This window comes from Pleurodeles waltl, chromosome 1_2 (genome assembly GCF_031143425.1).
Source record: "Pleurodeles waltl isolate 20211129_DDA chromosome 1_2, aPleWal1.hap1.20221129, whole genome shotgun sequence".
In the NCBI taxonomy this organism is placed as follows: Eukaryota; Metazoa; Chordata; class Amphibia; order Caudata; family Salamandridae; genus Pleurodeles; species Pleurodeles waltl.
Window position 1 is genome coordinate 1,276,711,955 of NC_090437.1, and position 20,571 is coordinate 1,276,732,525.

At 46.5% G+C, this 20,571-nt stretch overlaps 1 protein-coding gene across 2 annotated transcripts in view; it reads right to left on the bottom strand.

The window, feature by feature from the left end:
- The window catches only part of LZTS3 (leucine zipper tumor suppressor family member 3), a 220,302-nt gene that overhangs the window by 143,396 nt on the left and 56,335 nt on the right, over window positions 1–20,571 (bottom strand). The window contains exon 1 of one of the 2 annotated variants that reach the window (XM_069204930.1): window positions 16,896–16,982. The exons of the other annotated variant lie outside the window; for it this stretch is intronic. The gene's annotated coding sequence lies outside the window, so the exon portion shown is untranslated. Of the gene's footprint in view, window positions 1–16,895; window positions 16,983–20,571 lie in introns of those variants that run through there. 2 annotated transcript variants of the gene reach the window in all.

Genomic DNA, 20,571 nt, shown 5'->3' on the forward strand with positions numbered 1-20,571 from the left:
ACAAAAAATAAAAAATAAATGATTCGTCAGACAGCCACTTCCTATTTTGTGGCCCTCCATTGAACTTTACACAATATGCTGTTTTTTTTTAAAAACAAGACAATACAAGGGTAACACATTACAGACCAGCTATTACTCTCCCCAAGGCTGCTCAGCTGCCAACACTAGGTGAAAGGTCATCTGTCTCTGGGGCACACTGGTAGATTGGAAACTGTTCTGTTCTGGTTTCTGTTTCCATCCGGTGAAATGTGGGCTCCCAAGAGAGCCAACCATGTCAGTCCCTAGGGCTTCGGAAGGTACATCTCTCAGCTGTGACCGAAGTGTTACAAAACAACATCTGCATTTGGTGGTTATAAAACCCCCGCATGTGGACTGCTGTCAACGGGTCCCAAGCCGTGAAATAGGCACTTACTCTGCCCAGGTTTATCATCCAACAGAACTGTACTGCTGGACTCTCAGTTACATCTTTAAAAGTACAAATATTGGCTAATAAGACCCAGCTAAGCCTGGCCATTTGTTTTATTTCCTCGAAGGTGTAAATAAAACTGCTGCGGTTTGGGGAATTTCGCATGTGTTTCTCAAAACAGAGGATTTTATGTAAAAAAAAAAATGCCACGAAACAAGGAATTTTAGGAATGGTATATTGTTTCTCGGAGGTTTGTGAACAACCACGAAACGTCATGATGAAACATCACAAATGGATAAAGCATGGCACTTTGCAACACTGGACATTTTTTTTCAAACTCACATTGAATGCGTTCCGTGCGCACAATTTGCGCGCAGGTGATCTTCGCATGTTGAGGATGTTGTGGCGACCTCTAGTCCCCTAAGGCCCAGTCCTCCTGGCTGGAGCGAACAAGACTGGCTGAAAGTCGTTTGCACCACTCTGGACCGGGTGACACCAATGTTCACCGACAGAGGCCGCCCCAAAATCTTGCACCCACTAAGACACCGCACAGCTGGCACCTGTCCCCCATGTCAAGAGGGGCACGTTCAACCAACTCTTTAGCCAGCCGAGGATTTCTATCTAGAAGCATTTTGGATAGGGACTCTCATTCACTTCTGGAGGTGGCCGGCTTGAACGGAGTCAGCTGGCAGTCAGTCACACAGCTGGCCTCTCCGTTCCAAGGGTCAGTGCACAGCTGTCATGTTTCCCAGGTCCATGCGTGACGTCGTGGACCAGTCCAGGTTTTTTCTTTGAATTCTGGAATGTGTAGTCCTGTTTTATAATGGAATAAACGAGACTTCAGGTCCTGGGGTGTGGCTTCAAGAGGGGGTGTTACACCCCCCTAATAAATGCATTCTCTAGTAAATAGCTGGGTACAGGTGCTGGCAGTCTGGTATGGTGGATTTCGTATTTCACCTTTGAGTTTTACGTGCACACAGACAAAACATACATACACTCTCTGTCCTCTCTGGTTTGAAGTTCTTAAAACATTTGGTTATTTTACAATATATTGTCTTGTACGTAACCTTTACAATGCGCACTGCTCGTCGTTCCACTTCCCCTTAAGGACACTAAAATAGGGTGACCAGACGTCCCGGTTTTGCCTGGAAAGTCCCGGTTTTTAGAGGACTGTCCAGGTGTCCCGACACCTCTTTTTTAAATAAATGTCCCGGTTTTTTGGACAAAGGTTAGATTATTAAATAAATGTCCCGGTTTTTGGGACAAAGGTCAGATCATCTAGGGAAGCATGAGTTAAAGATGCCTACAAAGTATGCAATAATTAAAGCATTTTATCTGTTACTGTCAGGCAACACAGTCCCCCGTCTGCTTCTAGCAGAGAGATGGAATGGGGAGCATAAAGCGGTGGGTGGGGGCGGGTTGTGGGTGCAGGGTGGGAGGTCAAGCCATAGCTAATTTTATATGTAGTGGTGTAAATGTGTGTGAATATATATGTGTGTGTTTTTTTTTCCTCTCTCAGGCCAGATATAAAAGGTGAGAGTAAAGTCTTTAGTCCTTCTTTTATGTCTGACCCGTCCCGATTTTTGCCCCACAAAATCTGGTCACCCTACACTAAAACCCTGCTTCCCAGATAATGTAACTTGCCATGATATGCCAGCAAGTCTGTTGGGAAATTTGAAGCTCCCCCTCCTCGACCAACCGCCCCAATCTTACTGACCAAGCTACGCCCCTGTACAAGGCACAGGATTCGAAGAGGAAAAACCTGGACTGGGGCTGCACATCAGAAATGGCCAGGGAAAATCTGACAGGGCTGCTAGCGCCAATGTTGTCATCTAAGCACTCTCGAGTTCCTAGGCATGCCTGAGTGCCTCATCCAATCGATGATTTTTCCCATGCCTGCCTTTATTTTTATTGCTGAATTTATATTGGAATAAAGGGGACTACAAGTCCCAGAATGCAAAGGTCAACAGGAGAACAGGGTGATCTACTGAAGTAAGCATGGCGCAGGGATGCATGGGAGCTCAGGTGGATCTCAGCTCGTCAGCAGCCATAGCAGGAGGCAATGGGGAAAGAAGGTGAGAGGTGACGAACCTGCTGCTATGGCGCGGGACAGGGGCTCGTCCGTGCCCCCTGACACGAAGGAAGCCTAGACTGTGCGCTCTCGGAAGGAGACGGGGTTCGCCTGTCCCCACCCTGAGTAAACAGAGGCACAAAGGCTAATGACCACTGTTCTTTTACAAAGGCCCGGCTTGTGCCTGAGACGCATCACTAGTCTGCACCGCAGAACCAACCAGAAATGAGGCCAAGGGATAGAATGATTGAGCCCCTGAAAAAGACAAGACCTAAAACACAAACAGATATTGCCGACACACAAGGAAGGGTAACCAGAGAGAAGCAGTTACCTTCGGCCGCCCACGACTTGTCAGCCAAACACCCGCTGGATTCTGGGGCTTGAAGTTTCGACTTCCCCACTAGAAGCACAAAGTCACGTGACAGTGCAGGCTGAAGGTAACATTCGTGACGTGGGGCCATCAGTGGCGGGTAGAGTGGCCACTTCATGCCAAGGACACTGTTTCCTGGCCTGGGCCTACACGTGATCACCAAATGCATTCTGGGACGTATGGTTTTCTTGTGTTTCAATTGAACTGATTAGACAGATATACCCCAAAACACGGCTTTGTGGTTGAAAATTACAGGACTAGAGACACTCTCTAGAATGATCTGGAGTGAGGTGGTCACCCTAGCCGAGGGACCCTACGGTTTACCTGTCTGCGGCTTCCAAACCATTTAAAAACTAAATGCACAGTTTTGTACCCTGACTCTGCTCTCATGCTTCCCAGGTGAATGAGTGACTGACTCATCTATTCCAAGTTTTTTGGTTTGCACTTTGAAACCCGTAATCCTGAATTTGCAATTCGGTAATGTCTGCGGATTGGTAGGGGTACTAAGCGAGAGAAACACAATATTTAGTAAAATAATCAACATTGTTTGTGGTTTTCAAATCAGATGTGAGGGAATGTGTGTGAATTGTGGTCAGTGTGTGCATCAAAAATCCCAGGTGAAATCCGACAGATCCGCACCATACCCAACAAAGCATCTACACCCAACTGCTCATCAGAAAATACATTTACTGGGGATGGGGGGAGATTTGTAACACCCCAAACACCCCCGAAGCTGAGCCCCTGGTTAGCAGTAGCACTTTGCATTGTATAGAGTGTAGCTACAACTGTCCCATTAAAGGTCTGTCTTCAAGTCCCAGCATGCAACATTCTGGTGTTTAACCAGTAGAGTGCCTGTGCGAGCTGGGGTTGTCCTGCACCCGGCCCACGGGGGGAGTGCTAGCGCTCCCCGTGGGCCTCCCTCCCACACCACCCAGTCGGGGATGGAAGGGGAAATCGCTTCCCCTTCCACCCCCGACCCACCCACTCAGCAATCTGATGACGTCAGCGTGCTCACAGTGCACCGACGTCATCAAATTCTGCAGACGAAGCGCCGGAAGCCATTTGTTTCCAGCGCGAGTGGAGAGAGGACACGTGTAGGGTGAGTCCTTCTCCTGGTGGGCGGTTGGGGGTGGAAAACAGACACAGGGGAGAGGAAAGAGTTTTTCCTTTTCCCCTGTGCCTGTTTTCAATGGATTCCTGCACCACCATCGCGGGCGAGGGCTGCAATCGTGGATGAGAAATCCACCACTAGGCACCACGGATGTTCTTTTCAGTTTATTTTGGGGAGTGACCCCTTGGGCAAGGGTCGCTCCCCTGGGGGCATACGTATATCCATGTTTCAGGCCCCCCCCCCCCCCAGGGCAGATTGGCTGTTTTTTCGGCCGATCTGCCCGGGATGGGGGGGGGGAGGGGGGAGGGGCGAAACCCACTGACACCAGGGATTCCGTTTTCAATAATGTTTTTGGGCAGCACCCCCTTAGGCAAGGGCCGCTGCCCTGGGGGCAATATTTTTTTTATATGTTTTGGCCACCCTGGTGCTAGATCAGCCATGTTTTTTGGACGATCTCGCCCCCGGGAAGGGGGGGGCTCGAAACCCACTAGGCCCCAGGGATTGTGTTGTGTGTGTGTGTGTGTTATGTGTCTTGGGACACCCCTTGGGCAAAGGGTCGCTCCCCCCACCAAAGGGGGAACATTAGTGTTGGCCATTTCTACCCCCCTTGGGGCAGATCGGCCTATTTTTTTTAGGCCCATCTGCCCACAAGGGGTGCAGAAGCCACCAAGACGCCAGGGAATTTTGTTTTTTGTTTCTCTTTGTATTTTGTGCTGGGGGCACCCCCTTTGGCAAGGGTCAGCCCCCAAAGGAGGCACAGAACTGTTGGCCTTTTCTGCCCCCCTTGGGGGCACATCAGCCTATTTTTTAAGGCCTATCGGCCTGAAGGGGGAAAAGAATCCACTTAGGCACGAGGGATCTTGTGTGTGTTTTGTGTGGGGGGGCGGCCCCTTTGGCAAGGGTCACCCCCCAAAGGGGGCACATTACTGACGGCCATTTCTGCCCCCCTTGGGGCAGATCGGCCTATTTTCTTTAGGCCCATCTGCCCCCAAGGGGGGCTGAAGCCACCAAGATGCCAGGGAATTTTTTTTTGTTCCCCCTTTTTTTTGTGCAGGGGGGCACAGAACTGTTGCCCATTTCTGCACCCTTGGGGGCAGATCAGCCTATTCTTTTAGGCCAATCTGCCCCCAAGGGAGGGCAGAATCCACTTAGGACCAGGGATCTTGTGTGTGTCTGTGTGTTTGTGTGGGGGGTAGCCCCTTTGGCAACGGTCACCCCCCAAAGGGGGCACATTACTGATGGCCATTTCTGCCCTCCCTTGGGGGCAGAACGGCCTATTTTTTTTTTAAGGCCCATCTGCCCCCAAGGGGGCCAGATGCTACTTAGTCACCAGGGAAAATTATTACATTCTTGGTGGCGGGGTGTTTGTCAACTGGCGTACTATTTGCAATTATACCAGTTTATTTCTTCTTTTTGTTCTAGTTCAAAGGTTTTGCTTCCTTTGCTGTGGATCCTTGCGGTTTTGCCAGTAGTTGACCTGCGGTTTGCATAGTTGCATGTTTTAGGTAAGTAAAAGCAATTTACTCCAAAGGACTATTGTTGACATGCGTTAATGACATGTTTGTAGGTGGTGTACTAAATGCAGGATTGTGTGTGAAATTGTCCTTACATTTGTGCACAATTATATTTGTGTTGTCTTATGCCTAATTTGATTTTCATTTTTTCTTTTTAGTGGGATATCATTGGTGATTGCTGGGTCTGTGCAGAGTAGTTGCTGGTGAGTCTAGCTTTTTCAGGCAAGTGACTGGTATAATTTTTTAGTACATAACCCTTTGTGATAAAGCCACACTTTGTTTATTACTTGTTTTAGAAAGTGCTGGTTGTTGTTGGCAATCCATTTGTTGTAAGAAAGGATCATGGCTAGCCCCAGAGTGACCGCTCAGCAAGTTGTTGGCATGCTTTTTGAGTCGTCTTCTGACCATGTTTATGAGACTGACTCTGCATCTGAGGCAGAGGAGGAAGTGAGAGCTTCTGGCAGTGAAGTTTCTGTCGGAGAGGAGTCTTCTGATGAGGAAGCCACTCTCAGTGCAGATGAAGGGCCTGTTTTAGAGGAGGACACTGATGTGCCAATAGTGCAGCAGCCTGGGGCTGAAAGGCTTCCCTTTGGAAGACCTGACACAATTGGGTTGCCCCAAGCATGGAGCAGCCACAGTTGCCTGCCTTTACTGGTCTCCCAGGATGTAGAGTAAATACGGAAAACTTTTTGCCTGTCAATTTCTTTGAGTTGTTTATGGACAATGTATTTTTGGAAGAGATTGTGGAGCAGACTAATTTGTATGCGGGGCAGTATTTGAGGGACAACGCTGCCAGACTTAGGCCTCAGTCTAGAGCTACCCAGTGGGTTCCCACAAATCTGGAAGAGATGAAAAAGTTCTTAGGTTTGACTTTTTTGATGGGGTTGATAAGGAAGCCGTCACTGGCTTCTTATTGGTCTACTAGTCCCTTGATGGCAACAGCTATATTTCCTTCAACCATGAGTCGTAATCGCTATTTGCTGCTTCTTCTTTGGATGCTGCATTTTGTTCACAATGCTTTAGCCTTGCCACAAGATCACCCTGATTGTGACCGTCTTTTTACGGTTAGGCCTGTCCTTGATCATCTTGTAGATCGGTTTTCAGAGGTCTATGTTCCAGGCAAAGAAATACGTGAGGACGAGTCTTTGGTCCTGTTCAAGGGGCGTTTGGTATTTAAGCAGTACATTCCTAGCAAGAGAGCACGGTATGGAATTAAATTGTGTATGCTGTCAGAAAGTAGTACACGATACGTGTATAATTTCTGGGTCTACACTGGTAGAGATTCTAGTATTGACTCCCCTGGTTGTCCGCCCACTTTTGGAGTTAGCAAGAAAATTGTGTGGGAACTTGGTAGACGGTTGTTTATCAAAGGTCACCATTTGTACGTAGATAATTTCTACACTGGAGTGCAGTTGTTCAAGGAGTTGTTCAAAGTGGACACAGTTGCTTGTGGCACAATCCGTTCTAACCGGAAAGGCTATCCAAGGGAGCTTGTCTGTAAAATACTTGACAGGGGACAGTGCAGTGCCTTGCGGAATGAGGAGCTGCTAGCTCTGAAATTTTCAGACAGGAGGGATGTGTACATGCTAAGTACCATCCATGATGAGAGTACTTCTCCTGTGACTGTTTGGCAGGTTGCCGAAGTGCGCAAACCTGTGTGCATTTTAGATAATAATAAGCACATGGGTGGTGTTGATAGAGTAGATCAGAGTTTGGAACCTTACACTGCTCTTCGTAAGTCTTACATGTGGTATAAAAAGTTGGCCATACATTTATTTAATTTGGCAACATTTAATGCTTTTATTGTGTTCAAGGATTGTTCACCCGAGTCAAGGATGAAATTTGTTAAATTTCAGGAGTCAGTGATAGAGAGCCTTACTGTGGTGAAACAGGCAAGAGTTCCTAGAGTAGCAGTGGTGGAGGATGTGGCTAGATTGAAAGATCGCCACTTTCCTGATCACATTCCTCCCACCCCCAATAAAGACTTGCCCACTAAGAAATGTAGAGTCTGTGCCCGAAGAGGTATCTGGAGGGAGAGCCGGATGTACTGCCCTTCAAAGCCTGGGCTGTGTGTGGCCGGCCGTTTCAGGAGTTACTACGCCAAAAGCAATTTCTGGGAAATACCGTGAGCGTAAACTGCCTGTTTCATATTTTCATATGTTCAGTTTCACAGTTGGTATTTGTCATGTTTTCAGTTACAGCTTTTGTGTTTGTAGTTTTATACTTATTTATAATTAGTTAGTGGTTTCTTTGTTGTTTAAAAACAAAAAAAAGTGATGGCGGTGTACGTTGAGTGGTGCTTGGCCGGATGGTGTGTGTGGAGTGGCGATTGGCTGGCGCTGTGTGTGTGTGTGGAGTGGCGCTTGGCTGGCGCTGTGTGTGTGTGTGGAGTGGCACTTGGCTGGCGCTGTGTGTGTGTGTGGAGTGGCACTTGGCTGGCGCTGTGTGTGTGTGTGGAGTGGCGCTTGGCTGGCGCTGTGTGTGTGTGTGGAGTGGCGCTTGGCTGGCGCTGTGTGTGTGGAGTGGCGCTTGGCTGGCGGTGTGTGTGTGGAGTGGCGCTTGGCTGGCGGTGTGTGTGTGGAGTGGCGCTTGGCTGGCGGTGTGTGTGTGGAGTGGCGCTTGGCTGGCGGTGTGTGTGTGGAGTGGCGCTTGGCTGGCGGTGTGCGTGGAGTGGCGCTTGGCTGGCAGTGTGCATGGGGTGGTGCTTTGCTGGCAGTGTGCATGGGGTGAAATCTCTTGTTAATAAAATTTGATCTCCTGAACCATCACTCACCCTCGTGCCAAATCCAACAGTATTTGTGGTAAAAATGACAAAACCTGCTCCTCTGTAATCAGGCGTCGCGGCACACCAGTGACACACTTGGTGTCTCAGGTGGGACCCCGATGATGAAGCATGCCACCAACTTGGTTGGTGGGTGAGGTTTTTTTTTTAACATAACCTAAGTGTGTTTCCTTTCACAATTTTAGTGTTTGGAACATCACAGAAGTACGTGGGCACATCAAAATGATCTATTACAAAACTACCTGGGTTTGGTGGGGGTGGGGCACCTATGTTTTTGGTCCCGGGTGCGGCCTTCATCTAGGGAAACCTACCAAACCCAGACATTTTTTAAAACTAGACTCCCCAAGGAGTCCAGGGAGGTGTGGCTTGCGTGGGTCCCCCCACATTTTCTTACCCAGACTCTTCTGCAAACCTCCTCACTTTTCTTTGTAGGATCACAGCTCCGGCACAAATTTCCTACCCCTGCCAACGTTTCCCTCAGTCTCCCAAGTAAAATGATACCTCACTTGTGTGGGTCCCCAAAGCAGAGTCACCCTAAAGATTTATAAAAGAAAAATATGTGCTTATCAACTCGCTGTGCTATCCTCTCAATCACTACAGATGTTTGGCCTTTTTCTGTTGCAGGCACCTGGGCTACCCACACGTGAGGTATCATTTTTATCGGGAGACTTGGGGGAACGCTGGGTGGAAGGAAATTAGTGGCTCCTTTCAGATTCCAGAACTTTCTGTCACCGAAATGTGAGGAAAAAGTGTTTTTTAAGCCACATTCTGGGGTTTGCAAAGGATTCTGTGTAACAGAACCTGGTGAGAGCCCCACAAGTCACCCCATCTTGGAGCCTACTTTTAAAAAAATGCACATGTTTGGTAGGTTTCCCTAGGTGCCGGCTGAGCTAGAGACCAAAAGCCACAGCTAGGCACTTTCCAAAAAACATGTCAGATTTCAGTGTAAAAATGTGATGTGTCGATGTTCCGTTTCCTGTCGCAGGCATTCGGCCTACCCACGCAAGTGAGGTACCATTTTTATCTGGAGAGTTGGGGGAACACAGAATAGGAGAACAAGTGTTATTGCCCCTTGTCTTTCTCTGCATTATTTCATTCAAAATGTAAGACAGTGTGTAAAAAGAAAGTCTATTTGAAAAATGCCCTGTAATTCACATGCTAAAATGGGGACCCCGGAATTCGGAGATGTGCGGAAAAAAACACTGCTTCTCAACACCTTATCTTGTGCCCATTTTGGAAATACAAAGGTATCCTTGATACCTATTTTTCAGTCTTTATATTTCACCAAATTAATTGCTGTATACCCGGTATAGAATGAAAACCCATTGCAAGGTGCAGCTCATTTATTGGCTCTGGGTACCTAGGGCTCTTGATGAACCTACAAGCCCTATATATCCCCGCAACCAGAAGAGTCCAGCAGACGTAACGGTATATTGCTTTCAAAATTCTGACATCGCAGGAAAAAGTTACTGAGTAAAACATTGAGAAAAATGGCTGTTTTTTTTCACCTCAATTTCAATTTTTTTTTTATTTCAGCTGTTATTTTCTGTAGGAAAACCTTGTAGGATCTACACAAGTCTGCCTGTTCCTGAAAGCTGGTAAGCTGGTGATTTTAGCACCACAAACCCTTTGTTGATGCCATTTTCAGGGTAAAAAACCACAAGCCGCCTCCTGCAGCCCTTTTTCTTTTTTTTTTTTAAACAAAACTTTTGCTGAATTTTAGCTTATTTCTTGGTCTCCTTCAGGGGAACCCACAAACTCAGGGTACCTCTAGAATCTCTAGGATGTTGGAAAAAAGGATGCAAAATTTAGCGTGGATAGCTTATGTGGGCAAACAGTTACGAGGTTCTAAGCGCAAACTGCTCCAAATAGCCAAAAAAAGCCTGGCACCTGAGGGGGAAAAGGCCTGGCAGCGAAGGGGTTAAAAAAACACCACTAGCTCCAAGCATAGGGCCTGGACCTGGAGCCTCTTAGCCCCAATGGGATGTTTCACTTCTACTGAATGCTGCACACCGGATGGGATTTTCCAGCATCTATTTATCACTAAATGTCTAATGTTGCCAGGGTGTTAATGTATGCAGAGCCCCTGGAAGTCCTGTTTGAGAGCTGAGCATCCTAAGAGGTGGTTCTCTCCAACAACTCCTCAGGTTTAGTGAGTGCTCAAAGAGGGCAAACCCAGTGAGTGGGGTTAACAAAATGTTAGAGGAGTGAACAAACATTGCAGATCATTTAGTGAGTGCATAACCACTGCTTATTAAAAGCAAAGAGTGCAAACAAAGTGCAGAGACAGCCTTGGTGTGACAGTGAACGGCGACTGTCAGCTGTGCATTGCTTTCAAAACCACCGCAGAGCTATGATGGAAGGCTCAGCTAGGTCAGAACTACTGCTGAGTGCTTGGAGTGCACACATCTGCAGTGAGATTAGAAGTAATGATGGGGGCAGAACCGCTGTGACATTCTCTGGGAGTGGGACTCGCAGTCTGAGCCCAGATGGTGCGTAAGTACGCATTGCTGAGTGTGCGTGCAGAAGGTCTCCAGCGTTCTTGGTAAGATGCACTACGTTGCAGAGTGTGTGGCGAGTGCAGAATTCTTTGATATGCTTGGTAAGTGCAGAGCCACTGTGGGGTTCTTAATAAAGAACCACTGGTGGAGGACAGGACCACTGTGAGTGCAGAACTGATGTGGAGTGCCCAGTAGATGTAGGACTTTGAGGTGTTTAATGAGTCTAGAAGTGCTTTGGAGTTCTTAAATCTGGACGTACTTTGCAGTGCTGGGTAAGTGTGGAGTTGTTTGTGCTGCTTGGTGAGACTGGAAGTACTGTACGTATGTGGTATCTAGATAGGGCAGACGTAGCCAAAAGGCAGCGGGGCACTGTACAGGGTCAAAGGCAAGCATAGAGTCAGCGAGTGACAGGAGAGGTAGTCGCACCAGAAGTGTACTTTTCCTACATTGTGATGTAGTGTTCTTTATAGAGGTGCATCATCAACACATTACCAAAATGGAGCAAAATTGGGGTGATCTGGATGGATACAGGGACGTTGTTCCAGATCTTGGGTGCATAGATCATGAAGGCTTATTGCCTTGTTTTTTCCTTTTTTACACTTTGTAGCCTGAACTCTGATGGCGTCTTGTCTGTGGGTGTGCCAAGCACCACCCGAAACAAGCGGAGGTGCTGCTGTGATGGTTTTGTAAATGATGTAGCTGGTTTTGAAGATGGTGTTGGTGAACGTGCATGAGACGTCAGTGTGTAGGATGCTCATACTTGGCGGGAGGGGAAGGTGCATGTGGAGTCTGGGAGGCAAGGAAGCAGGGCATTACCAACATCCAAATTTGAGAACACAAGGACTGGACACACAAGTGTTGACTTTGCTTTTGTGAAATAAAAGGTTTCACTTACTTTAGGACAGAGTTGGTGCCAGATTGGCTTTGGCTTTCAAGGCAATGTGTTCCTTGCGGGTGAGATTGATTTACAGGGTACATTCAAGTACTTTGGAATGCTTGGGGAATGGGCAAGAACGTTGAACTGGTTGTGTCTAGAAGTGCTTTAAGGGTTCTTGGTAATTTTAGGCTTAATGTGGAAGTTTGTTGTGTCTAAAAGCAATGTAGGATGCTCGGTAGGTTTTGTTCCTGGTAAGTTTAGAATGTTATGAGTTTCTAGTAAGTGAAGAAAAGGGAGTGTGGTGACAATAGCAATTAGAACTGCAGAAATTCACATAAACCATACACTTGTAAATAACGCAAATTAAAGTTTATTAAGCATTCTGGTAAAACAAACCAGTTTGCTATTAAACATTCCACTTCAAAAATATATAACGGATGCACATATGTTAAAATGTATGCCAAAGCAATATGGTTAAAAGTAGATTTAAGACACAAACCACTTCACTAAACAATAACTGATTGTAGTTACTGCATAATGGGGCCTAATGTATACAAAAGTTTAAACGCTGTTAGTCACCACTAGCATAGCACTAGACTGGCAAAATCCCCCTTTGAAGCTATCAAAAGATTTTGATCTTAATATCTTGAATGATCTAACACGAATTTAACAACCTTGTCAGACTGCATAGGTATAAACGTAATTAGAGGAGATTCTAGGTTTGCCCATCAACACAGTAAACCTGGGCGAATGATATGTTAACAAAACCATTGTTTCTTCTGGCAAGGCTTAAAGGTCTCTTGCCACAAGTGTGCACATCAATAAATGAGAAACTGAACAAAGCAGGGAGTCTACAACAATATGCTATTGTTATATAATAATTGTGAAATCACATCTCGCAGTGCTCGCGTGATCAAAGTGACATTCAATAACACAAATAAGAATCGAGAATCAAAAAGAGATTGATCAAAGAAACAATTAAATCTAGGAACAACTGTTTATGTTTTTTCAGTCCAGTCTTTGTGATAATGCCCCGTTACTGGGATTGCAAAGTTTTTGCTGCCGCTGCAGAACGTCGACATTTCAACCCATCCAGTTAGACATCCACAGGGCACCATCAGGACTAGATAAAGGTTATAAAGAAACTCTACAAATAAAGAATGGAAAACATATAATAAACTAACCAAACTCACTAAACTATACAAACACCTGTGTATGAGTGGTCCCAGGTCACTTGTGACTGGATTGGAAGTAGAGACTCTCTACCACAGTTTTAAAAGATCTAATCTATGAAAGAATTGTAACAGCTTAAACCAGCCATTAGTCTACAGAGAGAATAATAAACGAGGGCCAAGGAACATGATGAGTTACAAATAAAGTCTAAATGTAATTGCCAATAGGTCTACTTAGAGTTCAAATGATAAAGTGCCACATTCAGACCAATCTGTGGAAAACACAAAAATGAGGACACCGTAACATCAAAACAATTAGTGAGCCTGGCTGACTTACAACACACTTAATGTGGGTGCGGAGCATTCCATAAGCACGCCTGTGCACAATGGACATCTGAGGAGCCCCCACTTGTCCCAGGGCCAGATAATGGGTTACCAGAGGAGCTTAGGTAACATGGTATTTAATTCTGCTATTGTATGGTAGAATTCTGCACTTGACCTGCAGCATCGTTCGGCTACATATATATTTCCTGACAGGTACACCATTAACAACACATTTGCTGTTACAATTAGTATGTTCCTTCAAAACAAAGTTGAAGCCTTTGTATGCAAAAATATTCGTGTCAAAAACTCAGAACACAAGCATTGCATTCACTTTATTTGTAGTGCCCTGTAATTTACAGCAGGCCCCACGCTGTGGTAATGGAGGGTTCACTACAGGTTTGCCTTACCCACGTGATCTCTAATGTTAGGGCCCTCTTGAAAGCAAACGATGCTCTCTATTCATCTATCTGCTCTGAGCACAAGCCAGTGTTGCCACTATTTTCTGGCCCTTGATGCTCTGGGAGTTCAATGTGTCGACCTGCACTAGTTTTTTTTGTCTAGGCATCAGTACAGCCTCCCTGGGAGGAAAGGCGTTGAAAAAGGAATACCGTAAACCAGTGGTTCCCAACCTTTTGACGTCGGTGGACCCCCACTTTATCATAACTGAAACCCAGGGACCCCCACTGAATAATTATTGGAATCCAGGTACCCCCTACAGAGTCATTAATGAAAGCTTGGGATGTAATCTGATAATATTATTGAATTTTCTAAGCAGTCGCGGACCCCCTGAGTAGGCTTCGCGGACCCCCAGAGGTCCCCGGACCACAGGTTGGGAACCACTGACATAAACTATTAAATGCCCTGCTAACTTACTTCTCTGGGTAACCCCTTTACCACAGTCTTTCAGGGACAATGTTAGCTTGTGGAAAGTAATTGTACTTGTACTTGCAATTTCTGCACATACGTAAAAACTGTCCAAAGGGCAGGTTGTCCTTAAGGGCCCCAGAGTGTTGACTCTGGTAGAGAAGCAGCACATTTGTCTTTGTTAGTTTACTTTCTAATGTATTACATCATTTACTGCCAAAAATCTTCATAATGAAAGCCAATTAGAGGATGTTTGCATTACTGCTACTGTACGTAAATTTAAATTCACTTACGGTGTTAACGTAGTTACAAATTAAGTTTTTCCTTACGGCCCGTCAAATCACTAGAGCATGCTTTTCCAGATTTTTTATCTGTGCTCAGGAGGGTTCGGTGTCAAAATATATATCATCAAATTGGGCAAACAAATTCGTGAAATCTGGGGCGAGGCAAGCACCCCCCGAAGTTCTCTTCACTTGAAGATATTATTTCCTCAGATAGTTGCCCCTGAGGGACATCTCAGTGAGGGCATCTGTAAAGTCAGAGGGACCCGGCCTGGGACAGGGTGTTCGTCAAGTACTGCTCGACAGAGGAATTAATCTTTTGTTAACATAAGTATTTAAAAAAAAGCATCATCGCTGGATAAAGTTTTCCTTAAACAACACAATATTTGTAGCCCTGGCCACAGGGTGACGAGGTGCAGCACGGTTACAAGATCTAAGTTACACAGCAACAACTCTGTTTTTGCGTACTTGCCAATTCAGGTTTGACGTAATATCCAAAATGTAGAGTTGATGAAACCGCATTTTCATAAAGGCTTGGTCAAATGTATTGTTTTAGTACAGGACCAAATTTCAATTTTTCCAAAAAGGCCTGGTTTTGTTTAAGTCCCACCATACACACATTTGGCCTAACAGTTTTGTTTTTTTTAAACTCTGTCATTGGCAGTCCCCAAGTTGCTCCAAAGCCATAACACCCTAGGCAGTGACTCAATATAAAATTGCTGCCTTCCACTGTCATGCATTATCGATGCCATATTAATTAAACCAATGTATTAGAATGTATCTGGGCTTTGACGTGTTAATTTGAGATAGTGTAACACTGCCGTTTCCACTCTGTTAGTGAGTGACACATGCTATGACAAATTTCAACCAAATCTCACATTGTGGACTTGCACAGTTTCCAAATAACATTCCATTTTGTCAAGAGAGGCCCCTTACGTTTTCGAACTACAGGTGGACAATAAAGCATGTTAACTACTATTTTGCCAACAGAGACCATGAATAATGATTCACTTGGGGGTGACTTTCCATAAGTTTTTCCAAAGCTACTAAGCAGAGTAGATGGTCTTACATTTCATATGTGTACGTAATAGTTATGAAATCAAATGAGGTATTTACACCTTGACATCACCTCACTCTTTTCCCCTGCTGCACACCAAGAAGGTTTATCCGCCCTATTGAAAAATTATAAGTTTAGTTTTAGTGGTTTTCATAATTAATTTATTAACAGTAATTTACTTCCCTAAGGTGGTTAAAACTCTTAGGAAACCTGCCACTGTCTGGTCCAAATAGATTACATTATCCACGTAGCATATTTAAAAGTAAGATACAAAGCACAAATAATTTAGGGAGATCAAAAAGGGGGGGGGGGGCACAGTGCCTGGCATTGCAGCACCGATCCCCCCTTGATGGACTATGATAAATGCAGTGCATGATAACACTCACTTTAGTTAAACTCACAAGTCTTGGCAGTATTCACCGTGGTTGGCACAGCACCGGCTCCAATCGTGCCTCCCTCTGCCTAGCCACTGTGACGTCACAGTCGGTTCCATTAGTGCCCTCTGCGCCTCATCACTGTGATTTCATTAATGCCACCTCCTACCTCAATGCTATGATGTCAGTGGCCGTTCTATTGGTGCCTGCCTTCTGTGACGTCAGTGCCCGCTCCAAGTGTTCCTAACTTCTGTGACGTCATTGTGCATCCTATCCTGCCTCAGGTATGTGATGTCAGTATCCGTTCAATTAGTGGCCACGCTACGTCACTGTGCTCGCCATTAGTTCCAATTCTTGCTTCTATCTTCCACCCGGTGTTTTTTAATGTAGATTGTTCTTTATATGCAGAGCGGAAACAACAGCAAATCGAATTCTGCTACTAAATAAAAATACAAACTGTGCCACATACAAACCAAACTTCCACATGGAAATACAGTTTACTGTAAAGTTTACCAAAGTATGCCTAAAAATATAAAGTCAGCAGCTGGTGCGTAAAAATATAAAGTCAGCAGCTGGAGCGAGTGTAAACCATTTGGAACTAGTCATCTGGACTTGTTACTAGAGACTGAAATTCTGAACAAAGAGTGACATTTGGTGGTTCGGACAATTATCCTCGCCTGGGACCCCCTTCAATGAAACCAACAAACCGAGGTCCTAAAACAATGTAGTAAATCGCAGAGCAGCCCGATTTGACACTGAGCGCCTGGGTCCGCAGGGTGCTTGGTGTCCGTGCTGGCGGTGCCTGAAATGGAAAAACAGAAGGGCAGGTACTCTCAGGTACTCTGTACCAGAGTACCTGCTTGTTTCTGAGAACTGCCAGTACCCTCCAATGAAAAGTATTACATTTTTCTAGAGAAGCGCAGGCACTCTCCCTCGCAAAATTAATAAGTGCCGGTACTCAGTACCGGACAGTACCGGCCCATTTAAAGCACTGCCAAACAACACAACTTCACCTTACAACACAATGCGGCTCTCACTCGCCCAAATGCAATACTGGCTTTAAAGCGCTTCGAATCGGTTTCCCCCAGCCTCAGAAAGTCGGGGGCTGACAAACTAAGAACAGAAAATCCAGGATAGTTTTTAGTTACAAATGCAAGTAGAAACTAAGCGGTGAGTCACGAAGCGCTTTACCTCCGGGCAGCCGCGGTCGTGCACGTCTGTCCCCATAGTGTTTGGTTTCCGTGGCCAGGGAGGCGAGCACGGAGCCCTGCAGCCCGGGGACCTGCGGTAAACAACACGCACCTGTTGTCTCGTGCAGCTCGCAGCAGAGCCCGCCCTCCGCCGCCTTGAACCCTTCCCAGAGGAGCCCGCAGGCCAGCAGTGATCCGCAGACTTCTTAAGTGAAAAAAAATCCACCCACCGCCCCCTCCGAATTTTTCAAAAATATTCTATTAAGTTGGCAATGTTTAAATAAGTCTAGAATTAGTTAAACATCGCGGTTAATGTTCTATTACTTAGCGGTCCTGTTGTCCTTGTCCCATTCATCACGACGTGGAGACAACTACACAGGAAAAAAGAACATGAGGAATGGTGGTATACCGCCCCCCTCTGGTAGTACATTATCAATACTCACTCAGCAGTCTGCCTGTTACTACCAAGTCCCCCAACAGAAGGCCGGTGGTATGGAAGGGAGGGCGTGATGAATGGGACGAGGACTACAGGACCAGGAGTAATGAAGATTACTGGTAAGTAACAGAACATTACCCCAGGTCCCGCTAGTCCCTGTCCAGTGCTTAATTTGTAAATAAAAAGGTGCCGGTGCCCAAAGCTTTCCTCTTAAACAGGCGGCTGCTGCATTTAAATGTGCGGATGGAATACTGATGCAGCGTAATCCTGTAGCCATCTCGGGCCTCTTCAATCCATTTAGAGCCACTCCCCACCCTGTCAGCTCTCTCTTGCAGCTTTCTGCTTTCAACCTTTGTGACGCTTTTTCATTTTTCTCTTCCTCCGTCTTTCCCATATTTGTCTTTTGCTCGCAGCAAATGCTTGCAGCAGAAGAATAAACCTCTGCACTCAAAAATAAGTGCCGGTGCTCAGCACCGGAAAAAATAAGCACAAATTAAGCACTGTCCCTGTCCCATTCATCACTATGTGGAGAATACCCAAGCAGCCAGAAGCGGCCTTCTGAAAGCCATACAGAACTGAGAAGAAACCACAAGAAGGGAGAACAGACAAGAAATGGGGTAACCCAGTGATTTATTTACAAAAAAATACCTCAAGAACAGTCAGCCCTCAGAATACCCCAGGCCAAAGTTAGCACCATAGCACAAAACATTCTGCAACCGATAATGTCAGACAAAAGTATTAGAGGAAGCTCAGGTAGCAGCGGAGCAGATTTCATGAACAGGCACCCCTCTAAACTCAGCCCAAGAAGCCACCACCCCCTGATAGACCTGCCCTTGACCCCGCTGGAGGGGGAACCCCAAAAACAGAATAGGCCAGTGTAATAGTCTGCTTAATCCACCTGCCAATAGAAACAGACAAGGCCTCACCCCGAGAGACAACCACAAAAGACACAAAGAGGGACTCTGACCACCGAAAAACCTGGGTACGATCCAAATACAACCTCAAGGCCCTTTTCACATCCAACAAAGAATAATCCAATCCGATACATCCCCCCGGCGAACCTAAGGCAGGCAAAACAACTTCCTTCAAATAGTGAAACTGTGAAGGGACCTTAGGAACAAAGAAGAAATCAAAACGCAAAACCACCCCATCATCTGAAAAAAACAAGAAGGGTTCCCTGGCTATAACAGCGCTCTGTTCCCCAAGACGGCGAGCCAAAGTGATGGCCACCAAAAAGACCACCTTAAAGGTGACAAACTTAATATTAGCCATCTCCAGAGGCTCAAACAGAGTGGACCCAAAGCCCTCAGAGCCAACGGTAAGTCCCAGGAAGGAAAAAAAGGTTTAGATACTGGGCGATCCAAAGAAAAGCTCCTGAGCAAAAGAACCCCCAATTCATCCACATCTTGTAGGTTACCCCAAGGCGACCAGAAAGCTTTAATCGCAGCCCACTGCGCACACAAAGTGGACACTGCCAACTTCTTCTGAAAACCCTCCCACAAAAACTGAAGAACCATGGGAAGAGAGCAATCCAATGGAGAAACCCCCGCAGGCTTACACTGTTTCCGAAAATTACACCGGTGGCGATTGTAGGATTGAAGAGTAGCAGGCTTCCTAGAGCGTTGCACAGCTACGGCCAGATGCCTGGGAAAGCCCCTACACTGGAGTCTCTGCCTCTCAACTTCCAAACCGACAGCCGCAGCCTCGGTAAATCCAGGGAGGGAGGCGACCGGAGAGGAAACTAAGAAAACGTAATTAACCGGGGTCCCTCGAGAGCCAATCTCCTGAGAATGGGTAACCATGACCTCCTGGGCCAGAAAGGAACCACCAAAATCACAAACCAGGACTCCCTCCGTAAGCGAGCCAGAAACTGGGCAACTAACGCCACAGGAGGGAAGGAGTACAGCAGGTGATTGGGCCAGTGGACTGACAGGGTATCTACCCTCCATGCCCCCTCCTGTGGAGACCTGGCACAAAAAAGAGGAACCTGAGCATTGGGGTGGGAAGCAAAGAGATCCAGGTAGGGAACACCAAACGTCCTGCACACCTGCTGAAAGACTGCCACTGAAAGAGACAGTTCATGGAAAGAAGGAAAAACCCAGCTGAGGGTATCTGCCACTCCATTGTCCACTCCTTGAGCATGCACCACCCTGAGGGAGAGAAGATGTAATTCCCCCCAGCAAAACAAAGGCAATACCACAGCATTGAGGGACCGGGAATGAATACTCCCTTGATTGTTCAAATAAGCCACCGTCACCCTGTTGTTGGACCGCTCCACCAGATGACAGCCCTTCAGAAAGCGACAGAACTGCCAGATACCAGACTACCATACTACCAGACCACAGCCATCAACTCCATCCTATAGGAAGAACTGCGTCTCTCCTGAAAAGTCCAGAGGGCCTGAATGGACTGATCCCCTAAGGTGGCCCCCCATCCCAGGGAACAGGCATTCGTTCTGAGAATCAAGGTTGGATCTGGTGGTAATTGAACCCCCCACAGCAGATTGAAGGGGACAGACCACCATCTTAAGTCCCCAAAAACTCTTGAGAGACACCTGAACCCTGAGCCCGAAATCCTGAGAGCGAGAATCCACAAGGTGGCGAAGATAAAAAAAAAAAGGAGCCCACCGCACCGTAAAGACTGATGCTGCCATGAACCCCAAGAGACAAAGCCAAGTCCGAATTGAGACTGCAGGAGTGGCCAACAGGACCCCTGGTCAAGTAACACAGAGCCTGAGCCCTGTGTGGAGGCAAGAACACCTTGATGAGATCCGTCAAAAACCAGGCCCACATAAAAGTCAGATCCTGAGATGGAACCAACTGGCACTTGGCCCAATTGTGCAGAAGACCCATGCCTGAAGCACAGTACATACTGAAAGACGATCCCACTGAAGATCCACCTGTGACGGAGTAGGTAGGAGCCAGTCGTCCAAATAAGGGTAAAGGAGACACCCCCTGAAGATGGAGGGCCACCAGCGGTGCCACCACCTTAGTGAACACACGTAGCGCACAGCGGAGACCAAAAGGAAGCACTGTAAACTGATAATGTACCGCCTTTAGACAGAATCGCAGAAACTGATGAGACAATGGATGCACCAGCACATGATAGTAAGCATCCTGGAGATCCAGGGTGCACATGTAGTGGCCCTGCATCACCAGCGGAACGATGTGCTATAAAGTCTCCATTTTGGAAAGGAACATGGCGGACAAACTTGTTCAGAGCTTTCAAGTCGAACAGAAGA